Source organism: Alligator sinensis, unplaced genomic scaffold (assembly GCF_000455745.1).
Source record: "Alligator sinensis unplaced genomic scaffold, ASM45574v1 scaffold141_2, whole genome shotgun sequence".
Lineage (NCBI taxonomy): Eukaryota > Metazoa > Chordata > Crocodylia > Alligatoridae > Alligator > Alligator sinensis.
The window spans coordinates 53,961-62,238 of record NW_005842371.1 but is presented as its reverse complement, the minus strand read 5'-3'; positions in this window follow the sequence as shown (position 1 = coordinate 62,238).

Sequence of the window (8,278 nt, the reverse complement as noted above, 5' to 3'; positions counted from 1 at the left end):
GGGGGGCCCCCCCCCCCCCCGATCTGCAGGGGGCAGGCAGGCGAGCCGGAGCCGGCACTGTGCGGGGCTCTTCTCAGCAGGGGCTGGGCTCAGAGTGGGCACCAGCAGCACTGGGAGGATGCTGCAGCCACCCCAAATTTTTCTGCCGCTCTGGTGCTAGCTCCACTGTCACCAGGCACAATCCAGCTCCATGTCCCACCTCCCTGTGATGGGAAGAGCCAAGGCTGCGTTGGGCAGCTGGAGGCAGCAGTAGCACTGGGAGCAAAGCTGCTGCAAAATTTTGGGTGGATGCACCATCCTTCCAGTGCCCTCTCTGAGCTCAGCCCCACCAAGAAGAGCCCTGCACAGCACCAGAAGAGCCTTGGGCATGCCCCCACCCCCACAGTACAAGCAGCAGCAGAAGCTGTGTCCCCCTGCACAAGCTGTGCCTCCATCCTGCACCCCCGCCCCTGGGCAGCACCTGCTCCTGCCCCCTCCTTCACTTCAGGGGCATTGATCTAACCCCCCACACCCCTTCCCTCCCCTTTTGACTTACCAGCTGGAGGCAGCACTCCACACTGCTGGCTATGCTCCTTGCTGCCTGAGTGCCGTGCTGTAGCTTTGCACAGCATGGGCATTTATCGACCAAATTATTGGCCCCATCAGCCTGATATCCAATACAGCAAATTTTCTTTATATCGGTACTGATCTGATATCAAACCGATGTATTGGTGCACCTCTAATATAGACATCTGTTTACTTGGCCTTTGTGCTGCTAAAAACATTTTTATGGAAGCACAAAGGCGACATCTGTTTCCACCATCTGGTTTTTAGCTTGTAAATCATGTGTAGGAGTTAGGTGTGCAAACAGTGCTAATATTGCATGTCACCCTGTGGCACCCTTAAACAGACCTTATAGAGCCCCAAGGTGCCATGGTTGAGAATCACTGACTTAAGTAAACAGCTACAGTTTTATTAACCAGTGACTCTACCTTTAATCAGGACCACTTAACATTTACTATTTCCAATTATGCAAGTCTGTCCAATGAGATGTTTGATAATTATTCCATCTGTGGGAAAGAAACACTTATCTGCCATCTGCCCAGCACACAGATCTAGCTTCAGACTGAAATTTTCACTCTACCTTGTCCTTATTCAAAAGATATTGATACTTTATTCTTTGTAGATTGCTGGAGCTCCATATCTCCATCTCAGGCCTTATACAGTGCTAATATTATTAATAGGAGTTAACAGGTTCCCACTAACTGCTTCCATACTGATCTCTAGTGAGAAAAGTTGATGAAGAAAGTTACTTCCCCACAAGCAAACACACAACTTGATTGTCCCCTCTGTCAAATTTCTGCAATTCTCTACCACTTGGAGATTTTCTACTACTTATAGAGCCTGCCAAAAATTTCAGGAAGGCAGAAAATCTAGTTGATCATTTCACTCCTAGTGAATGACAAATCATGCTAGGAACTCAAAGCAAAGCCATTACATTGTAGAATGTAGTTTTCAAAATGGGGGTCAGTGTTAGCCTAACCCAACTCTACTGACATTGATGTTTAAGCTCCCACTGACTTCAGTAGAAACTGAGTTATGCTAGTCCTGCACCCTTTAGTAAAACCCACCCATAAAACTTTATGATCCAATTAATTAGACCCAGTAGAACCCAAGCACAAAAAGTGATGGAACCAGAAAGAAGCACAGAGCTGCATCATCTGATAGGCCAGCCAACAATCATTCCCCCTCCTGCCTCTCCCCACCTTCTTCCCACCCCACCTGAGATAATCTCCCTGACCTATTTTTCAAAGGGAATTTACAGGTCATTGAAATGATCAAGCCCTGTGTTTGGAGCCAAGGAGAGTAGATACAAGAGTCAAGGACTACAGGGAACTTCTTCCCTTCCTGTTTCAGTCAAAGACATCCTGACAAATAGGCCCTGACAAAAGTTTTTAGCGAACAGCAGATGCACTAGAAATGCCATTTCTTATCAAACTTGCTAACTGATGCAACCACAAAGGGACTGAGGGAAGGAACTCTGAAACTACTGAAATGGTTCGACTTTCAAAACAACACTTCATTTAAAAATTGCTTCTATTTTGAAGAAAGACAAAGAAAAGTATTTTTAAAAGGTCTAAATAACCCACAAATAAATAAAGCATTTAATTTTGGGTCAAATTACATTTTTCATTTTATTTCTTAAGTTTTTCCCTATCCCCCCCTGCTTCCCTCTCCCCCCTCCAATTAGAAAACATGATTCTCCCAATTTTTCCATTAAATTACAATGAACTTTCCTAATAGCACATCTACTCTCCCCGTAAGTGAAATATGGATGTGCTTATTCAGGAAAAGTGTTCTTGAGTTGAAATGGGATATTTGCTTTATAAAGGACTTTAAGTATTTTATCTTTTGATACTAATCAGCCCACATGGCTGCCACAGAGAAATGCATTGTGTGACAATAGTGCCAATGAAATGAAGGATGATTCTGTCCTTGCCTCTGCCAGAGCTTTCCCCTTGCATATTGGTAAACTACCTCAGCCTGAGCTGTTTTTTCTTTTGGTTTTTTTTCTCTTTTTCTTTTTCCCCTCTCCTAATCTAGGGTTCATATATATGTTCTTCAGAAGACCAAATCTTTTGCCTTGGGAATTCATGAGGCACACTGCACCCAGTGTCAGTTTTTTTTTAAGTGAAACCTCCCTGAGGTGAGATCCCCATCCAGAGGCTGCATAATTTCACATGCAGTATATTTTTCAGGAACAAGGCATATGCTATGAATCTTTTCAGCAAATGCACTTAATCAGTTTGTTATGGTAAGGGTCATTGGCCTCTTTCTCAGTAGGAGTTAAAAGAAAAGCTTTCTCTGTAAATGGGAATGCAAGTACATAGATTCTCCTGTCTTTCAACACCCTCCCCCCAACCTCCCTATGGATGAAGTTACGCAGTACACTTAAACCATACTGATGACACTTAAAATACGAGCATCTGCTTGTTAAAGCTCATTATTGTGTACTAAGTGCCCCCTGAGTATCTGAGTTATACCAGTGCAGGAGAGAGTTAACTCTGGGCCGTGCTACCTGTCGCATGTTAACTTCAATCTGCTTTACAAAGATAAAATGAGCAGTTGGCAGTCCTCCAGCATCCCAGGATACACTTCACCCAGAACTCCCCTCCCCGTCCCCAGCAGGAATAGAACCCAAGTGTCCTGGATTCTAGCCACATGCCTTTTCACCAGCCCTCTAGTGGCAAGTCAGAGCTGTGCAGGCAAGAAAAAGTATTAATGTTTAACGTTTGACTGCTCACAGCATATTCCAATGTTTACACCACTTAACAGTCCACAGATTTAGTATGGTCTAAGTGTACTGTGTAACTTCACCCTGTGCTTATGCATATACCTATTATGCATGATGTGTCACAGACAGAAGGGCAACTTTCTTGAATGAGAGTTAGTAAAATAACAACAGTACAATGCAGCACCACTGCTATAACGTAAAGGGGAAAGAATTCTTGAGAACTAATAAACTATCAGCACCAAAATATTCATGTTTTCTTTTTTTTAACTGAAATGTTCCTTTTATTGAGAAATTTTCCTGGGAGGTATTTTAAATGACTTATTTCTCCCCTTTTAATTGCACAAGCCAGTCACATGTTTACATCATCTATTTTATGGTTATTTGCATTAATTTTAATGCATATCTTAATTATGGTTATGCAATTAGTTGTTTTAAACTGAAGATTTTTTAAGCTGACTTAAGACCACTAATTAGTTTTTATTAACGTTCTCAAGTTTGTCCATGCAAACAGGATGCACTATGCAGAATGGAGTATACATTGCTAACACAGTGCTTTGTGACTTGGTATTCCCATTAGCCAGAATGGGGAACAGATTAATATAGTGTAGTTGCTGGTGGATGCTATGGTGAGATATTCATAGCCTCCAACAGAGTTCCAGAACCACACAGCAAATTAGGTAGGAAGGCTTAGCAGCCACATATAGTAGACTGTATAGCCATGCTTCTGCACAGCAATTAAACATGGACCTGAGTAGCTCCCTCTGAGTCACTGAGGACCAGGTTATTGAGCACCTGCAAGATGGTTTTAGCAATTTTTAGAAAGATGATAGGATGCTGGGGCCAGATCCTTAAAGATACTTAGGTTCCGAAATCCAATAATGATATTGTACCTAAATACCTTGGAAGATCTAAACCCTAACCTTTACTAAAAGTTATTTAGTGAAACCCAACAGCATTTAGGCAACTGATAGGGAATTGGGACCCCTCTTTACCTCCTCAAGGGTTTGGGGCCATGGTGGGATATGTAGTATAAGTGCATTTTGAGAGAAATTATGATAAATTGGAGGTCATGGAAGAAAAGTTGTTTTTTTTTAATTTTGCCAGATGCTTTCCTGTACCTAGGGCTGGCTGTGGTTTTTATTTGTGGAAAGAATACAGTCCCTATGCCCCATCTTTAAGGCAGCCCAGTTGTATTTTACTTTCACTTGGAAGCCCTTTATCACATCATTTAGTTTGTCAGGAAACAAAATTTCAGATTCATTACATGTTATAAACAAATACCATTATAGATCTGAATAATTTTGGCCTGTTCTCATATTCCACAGGTGATGAAAGAAATATGAATCTAATGGCAAATGCATGATTAAAATAAGTACCGAAACAGACTTTCTGTAGGTGATTTATGTATAAATCTGTAGCAACAATACATACAAAGATAGAATACTGAAGAATTAGATGTTATTTTTTTAATTTTTATTATTCATCTTGACATCAGCTAATATAGGACACAGACCACCAAAAACCAGAAAAAAAAAACATTATCAGTCTTTGGAATATGTTTTAACTGTTAGGCTCAGGAAAGTAACTTCATATAGAAAGTGAACAGAGGAATTGCCAGACTGGACCAGACCCACAGTGCATGTAGTCCAGGGTCCTGTCCCCAGTAGTGACCAAACCAGGTATGTCAGAGGAAAAGGCAAGAAACCCCCAGTGTTGGTAGATTTGTGTCTGCTTCCACAGGTCTCATCCTAGGCCTAAAAGTAAAAAATGATTTAATTCCTGAAGCACGCATTTTTATCTCACGTTAATGCTCTTTTAGTTATTACCACTTGGTCATCCACAGATAAATGTTCCTCTGAATCTTGCTAAGCTGTGGCCTCAGTGACATCAGATAACAGTGCATTTCAAAGCCTGTTTAGCTACTGTGTGTAAAAGGATTTCTACGTATGAATGTTCAATGCTTCACCTTTCCATTTCATCGTGTGTACTCTTGTTTTTGTGTCAGAAGACCAGAAAAATAGAAGTTCTGGATCTACCCTCTGTATGTTCCCTTTTGCTTAACTCCTGCCTCAGGTAATTTTCAGACTTGCTTGATAGAAAAGATTTTTTAAACCTGTAATAATACTTCACTCTTTTCTCTGCATCCAGAGGTCCAGATGCCTGTCTGCTGGGCTACCAATGTTGTAAGATCCTAGAAATGCTGGGGGCTATGGCCAAAATTGGAGTCCTGGTTTTCAGGCAAGGAGCCTAGAGTCCACTGCTATGCTGTTCAAACCAAGTTACTAAAGGCTGCTAGGGTTAATTGAAAACCTGACTACTTTTCATCAGAAGTTTCGGCAACATTGACAAGCTCCCACAAAGACATTTCAGTTTTAGTGAGTCAGTGTTTTCTGCTAAAACAGGGGAAGCTCAATCAGAAAGTCCCAACTGCCTCTAGTTTATACATTGTCTATTTTCAAGAAGCAAACCTTCTGCAGTCTCAGCAGAGTGTAGATTGCAGAACAGTGATCTCAGAGTTTGGGCATGAACATCAAAGGTATTTGTTGTCCCTTAAGGATATTCATTTACCAGGATTGGGAACTACAAATAGTGTATCATGCCATATTTCTCTTTTCACATCAGTATTGCTGTTTAAAACCAGAATCAACTATGTGTTTCATTAGATTTCCCCTAAATTATTCTTTTATATTCTTTACCTTTCATGTTTTGTTTGATTAATTCACAAGTGAATTAAATTCAGCACCAACTCTCTAGAACCTGAAAGTCTTACAAAGGATAGCACCACTGAAAATCTTTAGCTATTGAATAGATTTTTTTATAGAAATAACTACCAGAGTGATGATATCCTTTGTATTATCTTTGAAAGTAATTTTTAGAATTTTATTGTTGGATATAATTTTTATATGACAACTAACAGGATGTTCCAAAAATCTGTATCTTTTTTTCCCTTATTGACTTCACTAGTGCGTTTCTACAAGGGATTATTTTACTCTGTTTCCAAATTGCAGACCACACGCTAATTGGCCTTCTCAAAAATTCATTCTAAATCGCATGGTCTAATGATACAAACACTGAAAATGAGCATTTAGAGTCTCATGTATTTTTGTTTAACTGTTGTATATGAAAGCACTTTTCATAAAAGCTTGACCTTTTGAATATACTTCAAACACTCAGTGGGCCAGTTGGATCTGATATTTATGTGCAATATTTATGTGCATCAAAGGATTTGTTCCTTTGGTAAGTGATTCATCATGAAAGAATACAAAAGCATCCAACAATGAGATTCAACATGTTCTCTTGATAATTATGTCACCAATATAATTATCAAACTCAGCAAATGCACAAATTTGCATTCTCTTTTATTATTAAACAAACAACAGTGTCTCACTGTACTTTGTAGTGTTATCTTTAAAGCTCTACTTCTTTATCAATATTACTTTAACTGCAAGGACCATCCATAACAGCTAATACATCCTATTCAAAACTCTCAAGGGAAAACATCTTATTAGTTAGTACATGCTTGAACTAGAGAGAATAAAAAGAAAATAAGGCTATTAATTGTTGCTTATGTTACTGCACGAAAATGAACCAAATGCACAGAATAACAATGATCCCCACTCATCCACAAATATATCCTATTTCATAGGGGATACTTAGGCAAGGCACTACTCGATATTAGTAAAGGTGGTAGAAATTGCAAGTAAAATCAACTCAAAAATAAAAGGTGCATTTCTACTCCAATGGTATTAAATTTCCACCAACATACATATAAGCAAGGCTGTCTGAAAAATAATATCTCATGAATACTCATGTGCCTTTGTTATCATATGAGTATTTTACCATGGAAGAGCTTACAATAGTCATGTGTGAATAGCTGATTTGTGGTTAGATGGCTGTTCAAAAAAAATGGGAACAACTTAATTCCACATTAAACTAGAGAAATGTGCTTGAATTTTTCAGCAAACTAAAAGTTAAAAAAAAAAGTGGGAAAAGCCACTTTTGTAGCAAATGTTTCCAAACTTTTAAAATATTTTTAATTGAACTAAGTTTCAAAAGGTAATATTGTCTGAATAATAATAATCATCATAATAAATCTACTTTCATTACAAATGCATTTATACAAACTATTTGCGGGGTTTAAGGTCTTTTCTGACTGAGTACCTAAGTGATGTTCTGGAGTACTTTAAATCCCAAATTTAGATGCATAAATATCCCTCCCGGATGCAAAATAACTCTGAAAGTGCCTTGTAATTTCCTGTGCTTTTCACCTGGGCATCGAGTCCATGTGGTCTTTTCTGGCTTTGCCATTGCTTCATTTCATAGATTTCATAGACATCAGGGCTGGAAGGGACCTCGGAAGATCATCGAGTCCAGCCCCCCGCCCAAAGGGCAGGAAGTCAGCTGGGGTCATAGGATCCCAGCAAGATAAGCATCCAGTTTCATCTTGAAGGTGCTCAATGAAGGCACTTGAACCACCTCCGGTGGCAGGCTGTTCCAGACCTTGGGGGCTCGGACAGTAAAGAAGTTCTTCCTTATGTCCAGCCTGAAATGATCTTGAAGTAGTTTGTGACCATTCGACCTCGTCATCCCTTGGGGCGCTCTGGTGAACAAACGTTCCCCCAGATGCTGGTTGTCACCCCTGATAAACTTGTAGGTGGCCACCAGATCACCCCTGAGCCTGCGCTTTTTCAGGCTAAAGAGCCCCAGGGCTCTCAGCCTGTCATCGTACAGTCTGCTTCCCTGACCTCTGATCATGCGCGTGGCTCTTCTCTGGACTCTCTCAAGCTTCTCCACATCCTTTTTGAATTGTGGAGCCCAAAACTGGACACAGTACTCCAGCTGCGGCCTCACTAAGGCTGAGTACAGGGGGAGAATGACGTCCCGAGATTTGCTTGAGAAGCATCTATGGATGCAAGCCAGCGTTTTGGTCGCTTTACTAGCTGCCGCATCGCATTGCAGGCTCATGTTCATCTTGTGGTCAATGATGACCCCCAAGTCTCTTTC